The following is a 10,695-nucleotide window of genomic DNA, read 5'->3' on the forward strand; positions in this document are numbered from 1 at the left end:
TGTGAGACCATTCAGAACTTTCTTCTCCGGCCCTTGGGAAGCTCCCACTGACAGGGAGGTGCAACTCTCAGCCATCCCACCAAGAGACATTCATTCTGAGTTCTCAGCCCTGCGGTGCCCTCCATGTCAGACAGAAACAGGACAGCACTGCAAGCAGCCCTGAGTGGGGGCTACTTGTTACTGCACCAAACCCGGTCCCTCCTTGTTGCAGAAACCTGTGTTACAGCTCGGTGTTACAGCTCAGTTGTGACAGCAACCTGGATCCAGACGAGAGACCAAGCAGCACTCAGAGGGTTGGAGAACTCAGGTTCATTACGCCAGCGGGCCCAGAGGAGTTAACACTCCAAGCTCTGGATCCTGTCTGCAGGTTTACACAGGCTTTTACAGGCTGCCAGTTTACACTTTGCAACATCATATGCAAATAAGGTGTAACAAAAGTTGACTAATTAGGAACAAGCTTTGCAGAAATGGACCAATCAGGAGGGAGAGAAATAACCAATCAGCAGTGAGGGAAATGGACCAATCAGGAGTGAAGGAAATAACCAATCAGGAGTGAGCTCAGAGAGCCAACAGAATTTTAGGGCTATGTTCCACTTTCCTAGAAGTAAGCTGTTTCAGAGGCAAAAAGTGAGATAAAGCCGCTGGGCCAGGGAACCGGATGGTGCTGGCAGGAGAGCAGTGGTCCTGCCCGGGGGTCCTGCCGGTCTTTTTTATAGGGTTTCCCACCTCATCCTGACTAACGCAGGGCAGATGGAGGACCACATCAGCACCCAGGGGCTCCTGGCTGGTGACCCCCAAGAGGACACTGGGCTCAGCAGACCAAGCCACAAAGCACCAACAGAAGAAGGAAGGCTGACAGAGATCATTCACGTGACTGCCTCAGAGAGAGTCATAGTCCAACTATACGTCATCTGAATTGCCTGCAGAGAGAGCGTTTATTAGAAGTTTTCCATAAGCATTCTCCAGCTCTTTAATCACACAGCCTTACTTTTTTTTCTTTCCCGTAAGATCTTAAGCACATTTACTGCCTTCGCATAAAGGACTTTTGCTTCTAATCATATCGATTTTACTATAATTAATTTTTAATGTATTTCCCAGAGTGTTGTGTATACACAGACCAGGATATCTCATCATATACTAGCACGGCTATTTCCGCTTTTAAGGTGGGTTATTAAATGAGGGCTAATTTATTATTGTTTCAGATGATACGCCGTTAACCCAATTATCATTTGCATTTTGTCGTGTACACTTTGGAATGTGATGGGACACCAGTAATAGAGGCAATAAGATTAAATGCACCAAATTGAATCTTTGGGACTCTTGCTGAATTCTAATCGTAGCTTGATGATCCGGCGGGAAAGACTTCCTAGCAAAGATAACAGCTCACTTCGGTTCCACCTGATGTTAGGGTCGGGACCCTGGAGCCGCAGCAAACCCCACCTCAGCCTCTGCCCGGCTCTGGGACCACCACCCAGGTGCCCACCCTCTCTGAGGCTCAGTTTTCTGATTTAGTAAGCGAGGGTGACAATGACACCTCCCTCTTTGGAGGGGAAAGTATGGACGGGTTTGCCGTGGCACTCGGCACACAGCCAGGCACCAAATGCCCGGGACCCCCAACGCTGTTACCATTCATGCCGCAGGGGCCTCCAGACACAAACATGCCACACTAAGTACTTTGAACGAGCTGTTTTCTCCACCTCCAACTCAGCGTCTGCAGGAAATATCCTGATCTGACAAGCATGTGTGTTCGCCTTCACATTCAAGAGACGTGGCCCTGAAATGGGAGTCTTACCGCCTGCCCTACTCAAGGAAATACGCTGAGGGCAAGTGGGGTTAACCCGCCTGAACTCATCCAGCAGTGATTGGCTCCTCGGGGTCCAGGACCACATCCTGCCCAGCAGGAAGTCACAGAGATGGCAGAGCGGATGCAGCGACATCCCTCCCCCCAGGGATGCTGGCGACGGCGGGAAACTCACCACTGTTACCACGGCAGAACTAGGCTGCGCTCTTGTGGGAGCTGGACATGGGGTCAGCCAGGCCGTTGGTAAAGACCAGCCTCCTTTCCAACCCCTGGGACCCACGGTCAGCATCCACACCCTGATCCGCTGGATTCCAAGTCTAGCCTCTCCTGTCCTCTTTGCCAGGGAGCTGGTAACAACCAACGTGAGCTAGGCCAAGGACCCCGGTCTGCTCACATCCCCCGTCCCATGTTAGGGGTTAGTTTTCCTGGGAGTTCAATGTGGAGAGAGCCATTGTGAGTGCATCTCGTGATCACCAGTTTGCAAGAGATGGCGTATCCACCACAGCTGCCGCAGACTGATTTCCAAGACTGCAGGTGCGATTGCCAGCTGCCAGTCACCCAGCAGGCTGGAGCCAGACCGTCACCCTCCACTCAACAGCAAGGCTTCATAGACCCTGAAGCTCTGTGCCTGCCCCAGAAGAAGGAGGAAGAGAAACCGGGCAAGGACCAGTCAGGTGTGTGAGAGCTGGGCCGACAGATGGGTGGTGTCCTTCACTCCCTGGGGACCTCATCAGATACTGCTCACCTCCAGCTGGTGGCAGAGAGAGTGCTCAGAGGAGCTCTGGGGCCGGGGTAAGGCTGAATGGGGGCAGGTGGGACAGGAAAAACCCTCCGAGAGAGACCTGTTCCTCTTCTCGAGAGCACAGATGGGGGAGGGGCAGGTGCATGGCCACGATGTCAGGAATCACCACTGTCCTAAGAGTCTGGTCCCATCCAGAGGACAGCCGCCTTCCTCACCATTTTCACGATGCCAGCGTGTTCCAGACATCACTAAGAATGCCAGACCTCATCCCTGAGCCCAGCGGCCAGGACCAGGGGAGACTGCAGGGGGGAACTCAGCTGGCACTGGCACCTTAGAATCCTTGTGTTGTCAGGAACCAGCTCATTTCTTACTCCCCTCCCCACCAAAAGGAGTCTAACTTTTTTCCTGACAAGCACGGCACCCCAACTTCCTCACTGAAGGGGAAGGGGGGGCAGTGACCACCTTCTTCACTCTGTACCTCCCCAAAGATGCACGTGGTTGGGGAGCCAAACCTCATTAAGTTCCCTCTTCTCCTTCAATAGGATTGTATCACTCAGACTGGCTGCTTCCAAAGTCAAGGTCAACGAGAAGGCTGCTGGCTTCCTTCTGCAAACCCAGGGTTAGGGTGGAGGAGGCCAGGCAGTGAGGGGCCACACGGGTCCCCCAAGGAGTGTGGGCTCTCAGTTCAATCACCAGGGTTGACACTGGATCACACGAGGTGCTTATTTATAACACTTACACTCGTGCTGGGAGGAACATCCTGGCACAGGGCCATTTACCTCATTCCTTTTGGAAGTACTTCCTCTTTTTAAGTAATGGGGGGAGCTAGGCCACTGAAGAATTCACAGCTCTGCTTGGTCCGCACGCCGCCGTTCCATGGAGAACATCTGAGTGCGCCACCAAAGGCAGTGGTGATGGGCTCAGAGCAGGAGGGGGGCGTGGCTCTGCGGTCAGGCAGACCCGCCCCGGGGCCCTGCAGAGCTGCTGTGGGCTGTGGGTGCCCCCGTCTCCCACCCAGTTCCGGGGGTGAGGGTGCAGAGATAGTAATGACGCCCAGCGTCAGGGTGGCACATTCACTGTCTCCGTCACGGAGCTCGTGGGGTCCAGGGCCTTCCTCGTAACAGGGAACTTGGCCACAGTGGTAGAGAAGGTCGGGGTCAACCTGAGACCACACAGTGTCTGCCCTGGCCAGCGGATGGGCCGACTCACGCCCAATTCCTCCTTCCTTCAGCCCCGCCGGTGCTGCCAGCCCCCCGCCGTCTTGCTCTGCCCCTCAGCTACTCCCGGCACCCCACACGCTGCGTGCCCACCCCCTTCTCCGGATGGCGCTGATGGCACCCGGCCTCTAACTGAGGAATGCGGTCTGCTCTCTGCCTGTGTACGTTCCTGGGCAGGATGTGGGTGAGGCAGAGGTGGGAGACGCAGCAAGATACACACTTGGCCGTTGAAGCTGCCCCCCACCCCGCCCATTGACCCGCACCCCCGAGCCCAGCCCCTCACCAGCTTAGGGTCCCATCCACAGAGATGCATCCCAGAGAAGTCACACCCACGTGTAGCCACACCCACCCAAGACCTTGCCCCAGAAAGGCTGACTTGCCCTATGACCCAGGAGTAAATTTCCTTCCCTCTTGGGGCCTCAGTTTCCCCCGAATGGGAGGGGGAACCACATCCAAAATTCTCAACCCTGGTTGCACCGTAGAGTGTCCTGAAGGCCTGTGAACCCCAGCGCCTGACCTCAGCCCTGCCTGATAACACGGCACCTCGCGCAGGGGACCCAGGCGTCTGCATTTCTGTAACTGTAGCCTCAGGTGAGGACCACTGACCTGTATGCGTGGTTCTCAAAGTGGGGTCCTGGGGCGGCAGTAACAAGGACACTTGCTAGAAGTGCAGATTCTCAGGCTCCCACTGCAACTCCCGGGTGGGGCCCTCCCCGGGACCGGGGCATGGAGTTTGCTGGGAGCCAGCACCCAAGCCCTCTGGTCTCTGTCGCAGCTAGTGCCAGGCCAGGCAGGGCTGCGGGGCGGCCCCAGGGCGCGGTGCCTCGCTTCACGGCTCTGCCTCTTCCTCCTCCGTGAGGCCCCGACAGCCGCCCCTCCCAGGCCTGCAGGCAAGTAAACAAGGTCCGGGTGTAAAGCAAGAGCCACCCAGGGGCTCAGCCAGAGTCAGCTCTGCGGTCTGTGCGCGCTGCTAGCGTCAGCAGGCTCCGGTCGGCAGACAGGATTCTTCGGAACCTGCCATGTTGTTCTTTTGGAGGACAGACGGGTGGGGAGGGGCTCGGCAAGGGAACCAGGGGCCCAGCGTGTGGTGCATAGGGTCTGGGAGACCCCCGCCCTTGCTCCTGTGGCTGCCATCCGGGCTGACCTCCTGGGGAGACCCACACCTGTAGGAGGAGGGGGCCGAGATCAGGCAGGGAAGGCCTGGAGGACCAGCCAGTGGAAACCCCTAGCGAGGCAGGTGTCCTGGAGGAGGTGGATGAGGAGGGAGGGTCTGCGCGATCCTGGACCTGGTTCCTGCAGGGTGGGGGGTGGTCCACGTGGGAGTTCTCAGGGCTCCGGGGTCGCCCCAAACGTGGGGAACCTACAGTTTGCAGGGCAGGCCACCAGGTGGCAGCACCATTGCCACGAGACCCGGCTATTTCCGCGCACTTAATGGGCTTTGGCAGCGGTGGGTGGGGGCGCGGATGGAGGGAAGCTGGTGGGACAGGAGGAGCCCCGGAGTGCTTACCTGCCCTGCCTGACAGCCCCCCACATATCACCCCTCCCACACCCTCCCCACCGGCTTAAGGCTGCTCTTCAAGCCCAGAAGAGGACAAATCCTTCCAGTCTGCAAGGTCCTTGGGAACGCTTAAGTCTTGCGTTTCTAGTTCAACGAGTCTAAAATACAGCCTCTCACGTCAAAAGACAAAGCTTTCTCAGGGGCCACTAAGCAGGGAATGCCATGCACCTAAATTCTGCCTCTTCTCAGCCAGTATCGCTGAAACTGACCTTTAAGGGTTCAGGCTGTCCTCCAGGGTCCAGGAGAAACCGCTCCCTCCGAACAGATCTGTGCGTTTACCTACGTTTGATAAACCTCGAGTTAAAATGTCGATAGTCATGATGGCCAGCTTTCACTTGTGCTTGCAACACGGAAGGCTCCCTAAAGGACAGAACCCTCAGACCAAGCCTGTGGGGCGGGTGCCGGCATCACCTCCCCCAGGTGAGCAGACTGCGGTGGGATAAGACGCATCATGGCACACTGAGGCCGGTGGGGCGGGGCCTCGGGCTGGCAGCCTGACCCCGCAGCTCCCCTCCTCACCTTGGGGCTGCACCACTTCCCTCGGGTTTCCTGAAACCCTCATTCCTACGTACCTTTCCCACGTGCCCCCTGCACCTCGCCCCAACTGGAACTGAGGTGGGGAGGCTCTCTGATCCTACAGAATTGCTTTCAGAGAGGGTAGCAGGACCTAATTTAGGCTAAAGGGTTAATGACTGCTTGTGGCTTAACCCGCCCTCCTTGCCAGGGGATTTGGGGTGGGGGTGGACATGCCGCACAGGGCTGATGAGAAACACTGTCCAGTGGCCACAGTGAATGATGTTTGATGTGAACTCCCTCCAGAAAACAGAACACACCCACCAGCAAGGATTCGTCGTTCCAGCTCCCAAAGAAATGTGCAGAGAACAGTCCCTCAGGCCAGCGGGGTACCAGGATCCAAGAGCATCTGTGAGTGACCCTAAAAGCAGGGCGGTCAGGAGAGGAGGAAGGTGGGGGGAGCAGGGGCAGGGAGGGGTCCGGGAGCCAGGCCGGCTGTGCCCCCAGGGCCTGTAGGTCTGTCCGGCTCATGCCCAGGGCTTGTGTTCCAGCCTGGGCTGCTCCTCTGAGCCTCGGGGAGCCCGTGAGGCCCCGTAAATCTGCCCGTGTGGAGCCCGGGTCATATGGAGTCTCTCAGGCACAGCGGGAAAGCGCAGAGGCAGGAAACACTGAGCCGATGTGCCACAGAAGGGACATTAACGGAGTGAGCCTGCCCAGCTTAAAGCAGAAACGCATTCCAAAGAGCCAGCCCGCACGTCAGCATCCCCGCGCGAAGCCCGCTGCTCCGCGGGGCAGCAACCTGACATCGCCCTCCTCCCCACGCGGCCCCGGCAGGTGCGGCGGCGGCTCTGAGTGTGAGAGAGCGCGCGCTGTCTGTGTGAGCTGAGCGGCGCTCTTAGAGAAAGAGCTTGGCCTCCGCAAGGGGCATACATCTTTGGATCTGGGAATAGAGGCGGAAGGCGGACCGAGGGAAAATCGGCAGTGGGGCTGGGGAGCATCCTTATACACGGAATTTCTACAGGTCTGGGGGCGAGTTTTCCAAGATAAATCGGGCTCCCAGCGCCACTCTGGTTTAAAAGCCACACCCTGGAGTCATCAGCACCCTGTCGGAGGAGAGCCGGGGACCAGGCGTCCTGATGGCTGTTGGCTGAACTGAGACAGGAGGGAGGGGGCAGGGCACAGCCATTCAGGGACTGACACAGCAGTGGGCACCCCAGTGGAGGGAGAGCCAACTCCCAGTAGACCTGAGGCCCAAGGTGGTGGGACGTTTGCCTTCCAGTCGACCTTGAGCCTCATTATACGCTGACTGTAGTGGGTTAGCCTGGCGACTGGCACTCCCACAGGCACTACGACAGTTTTAAGTGTGACCATAAAGGCCGCAGTGGGTGGGGCCCAGTCCCTGGGCGTCCCCGCCCCTCCCCCAAGTAGCTGGAATAATCCTCCGACCTGTTAGCATGTGAAGTTACCGAGCCCCTAAAAAAACAGCCCGGCACCTCGCGGCCGCTCTCCTTCCTGAGTGAGAGGCCTGCGCTCTGTCTACGGAGCGCGCTTCTCTCTGAATAAACCTACCTTTATCCCCTGTGGCTCACTCTTGAATTCTTTCCTGCACGAAGCCAAGGACCCACACTTGGTGGGACACATTCCAGGGACTCACTCAAGACCTGGGACATGGCCATGCTCTCACCCCACATTCTCTCTCCTGTATCAGATCATGCTTTCCTCTGGGCCTCAGTTTCCCTTACCTTTCAAGCTGAGTTCTGGGGGTCTGGGGCTCCAAGGAGCCCCTGGGCTCTGAGCATCGGGGTCTGCCTCCACTCTCCCACTCCCCACCTTCTCTGCAACCCCAGCTTGAACCGAATCTTTTTTTTTTTTTTAACCTGCTTTACATCTCCTGAAGGAGATTTCTTTTGAAAACATTGCAACTAGATGATTTCTGAAGCCTCTCCCGGCTCTGATGTCAGGTAGAAGTGACTGAAAGCGTGCGGTTGGGGGAGTCCCTGAAAACTCCCAAAGTTTTGGGAAAGTGGGTCCAGAACGTTCCACAGCTCAGCCCAGCCATGCGGCGACACAATCCTCGCCTCCATCACTGGTCCCTCCCTGCTCCCTGCAGGTGCAGCCCGGCCACACCCTGGGCGCTCGGCTGGCTGCCCACCTGCGGGGAGGACTCCGTCCCCTCCCCCGCGCCCCCGGCGCTGGGCTGGGCAAGACGTGAAGACAGGCTGTCCTCCTTAGTGTGGTGTGAACTCAGCACATAGTAGGTACTCAAGACATGTTCACACAATGAAAGAATAAACGCTGTCTCTTGTGTTATGCTCTAAACCCACAGGAGCCAGAATAACGTCCCCCTAAAGATGTCCGCATCGTCCCGGCCCGTGACTCTGGTACAACACACAGCGAAGGGACCTGGCAGGTGTGATTACGGTTATGGACGTTACAACAGGGAGATGTTGCAGTGTGTGTGTGTGTGTGTGTGTGTGTGTGTGTGTGTAAACCACAACTTCTTTATCTAATCATCTGTTGATGGACATTTAGGTCGCTTCCATGGCATCCATCAAAAAGAATGAAGTAATGCCATTTGCAGCAGCATGGGCGGGCCTAGGGATGATCACACTAAGTGAAGTCAGTCGGACAGAGAAAGACAAACACCATACCACTTATATGAGGAATCTAAAAAAGCATGTGACACAAATGAACTTAAGTACAAAACAGAGACCCACAGACATAGAAAACAAACTTATGGTTCCCCAAGGGGAAATTTGGAGGGGCGGATAAATTAGGAGCTTGGGATCTGCAGGAGGACACTATTGTATTTGCAATGGATAAACAACAAGGTCCCACTGTACAGCACAGGGAACTCTAGTCAGGATCTTGCAATAAACCTATAATGAAAAAGAACATGAAAAAAATAAATGTGTGTGTGTGTGTGTGTAGTGACTCACCATGTTGCACACCGGAGACCAACACAACCTTGTAAATCAACCATACTTCAATTTTTTAAAAAGGGAGATTATCCAAGATTTCCTGGCTGGGCTCGGGTGAATCACGTCAGCCCATAGAAAAGCCGAGAACCTTCTCTGGTTTCAGCAGGAAAGGTGAGGCAGGAGCCGGCCGTAGAGCCAAGCAAAGAGCGAGAGGGACTTCTGCTCCAAAGATGGAGAAGGGGGTCCACCCAGGGGAGCGCAGGCAACACCCAGACGCTGAGATCAACCCCAGCTGGCAGGGAAACAGGGACCTCAGTCCTACAGCCACAAGGAAGTGGATTCTGCCAAAACCCAGAATGAACAGGAAATGAACCCCCCTGCACCCCGGAGCCTGGGCCGCCCAGCACCTTGATTCCAGCCCGTCCTGGGGCAGAGGCACCGGCCGGGCCCACCTGGACCTCTGACCTCAGCGCTGAGATGATAAATGTGCGTTGCTGTAAGCACGGGGAAGCTGCCGCAGATTTTCATCACTGCTGCTGCTGCTGTTTGCTTTCGGCTTAGAGGGTCAACGCAGCGCCCCCTCGGATCCATCCCCTCCTCCTTAGCCCCACGGCACTCCTCCCGTGCAGCCCCACATCCACCTGCACAGGCAACACCTCACCCCCCAGGAAGGCCTCCTGGCTGCCCCTCTTGTCCCCAGGCCCCAGTCAGGCATGGGTATCTCAGAACACCACTGGCTCTGAGCACCTCTGCCTCAAACCTGCCCATGACTTCCAGGGCGCAGGGACTGAGACCCGCCTGCTCACGGTCCTCCCCCAGGCCCCCGCCCCGTCTCCCCAGTCCCCGGGAGCTTGGGACTACCTGTGGGCTGTCTCTGAAGAGAGAGCCTCAGCAGACTCTCCCTCTAACTGGCTCTGAAACAATTCTGTTTGCTCCCTCTGATGGTCCAGAGGCAGGTCCAGCCACGCTCTGAGTCCTCCAGGGGTTTCCACCCCGGCCCACCCAGCCTCCCGTTCCAGCTGCAACCCCTGCACCAGGAGCAGCCCTGAGCGCCAGTCCCTGTTCACAGACTCTGGGACCTTGAGGAGTCATCCACCTTCAGCCTGGTCGCTGGTCGCTGCCTCCCAAATGCGCGTGGACCCCAGCCGCTGGCCCCTGGGTCTTCACGTCCACAGATGGCCTTCCCAGAGTCAAGGCCACGCCTTCCTACAAACTCTGAATTTACCTCCCTGATCCAAGTGTCTCCGTTGCCTTGATTAGGAAATCTCTACCCTATCCCAGCCCGTCAGCACCCACCCTGGCCTCTGACAAAGCCCTGGACCAGGCAGGAGCCCACCCCTGCCGCCTCCGTGGGACGGGACGTGTGTGCAGTCCGTGAGCGTGAGAAGATGCACGTTCACATTCGCAATGATTCCCTTCAAGCCGACCCCTCATCCCAGCTGAGGTCTTTCTTCACTCGCCTTTACCAGCCGTGTGAGCTCAGCAACCTCTCCAGGCCTCAGCATCTCTGCCTGTGAAATGGGGCCAACGAGAGCCCCCACCCCACAGGGTCGTTGTGCGGATTAAACACTGCGGTGCCAGCAGATGCCTCACTGCTCCGCGCGCCACAAGTCCGGGAAATGTCGCCTGTTCCTTTGTCTAATCTTTGGTGTAAACATTATTTTGCAAAAGTAAACTTGTCTCACCACCTCCAGTGGGTTGATTTTTGTTTGTTTACATGGTAGTGGTTGTTCTGTAACAAAGCGTTACATTCTTTTTTCTTCAAAGGAGCTGGACTGTGTTCACTCGACAAACACGGATTAAGTGAGATTATGTTTGAAAATTACAGCATGTTTCCTCGCGCACTTGGATCAGATGCACAACACAGACGCACAAGTGGATATGGAAGTAAATGCCCTTGGGGCCTGGGGCTCGGGGCCGTGGTGGTTCATCACCAGGAGCGT

The 10,695-nt window shown here is 56.7% G+C and overlaps 1 long non-coding RNA gene across 1 annotated transcript; it reads left to right on the forward strand.

Moving 5' to 3' along the window:
• Nucleotides 1–6,130: 6,130 nt before the first annotated feature.
• LOC116668234 lies at nt 6,131–10,382 on the forward strand. The gene is made up of 3 exons (XR_004325309.1): nt 6,131–6,242; nt 8,158–8,241; nt 9,703–10,382. It is a non-coding gene; the product is annotated as an uncharacterized LOC116668234 (long non-coding RNA).
• The last annotated feature ends 313 nt before the right edge of the window (nt 10,383–10,695 follow it).

Source organism: Camelus ferus, chromosome 13 (genome assembly GCF_009834535.1).
Source record: "Camelus ferus isolate YT-003-E chromosome 13, BCGSAC_Cfer_1.0, whole genome shotgun sequence".
NCBI lineage: Eukaryota > Metazoa > Chordata > Mammalia > Artiodactyla > Camelidae > Camelus > Camelus ferus.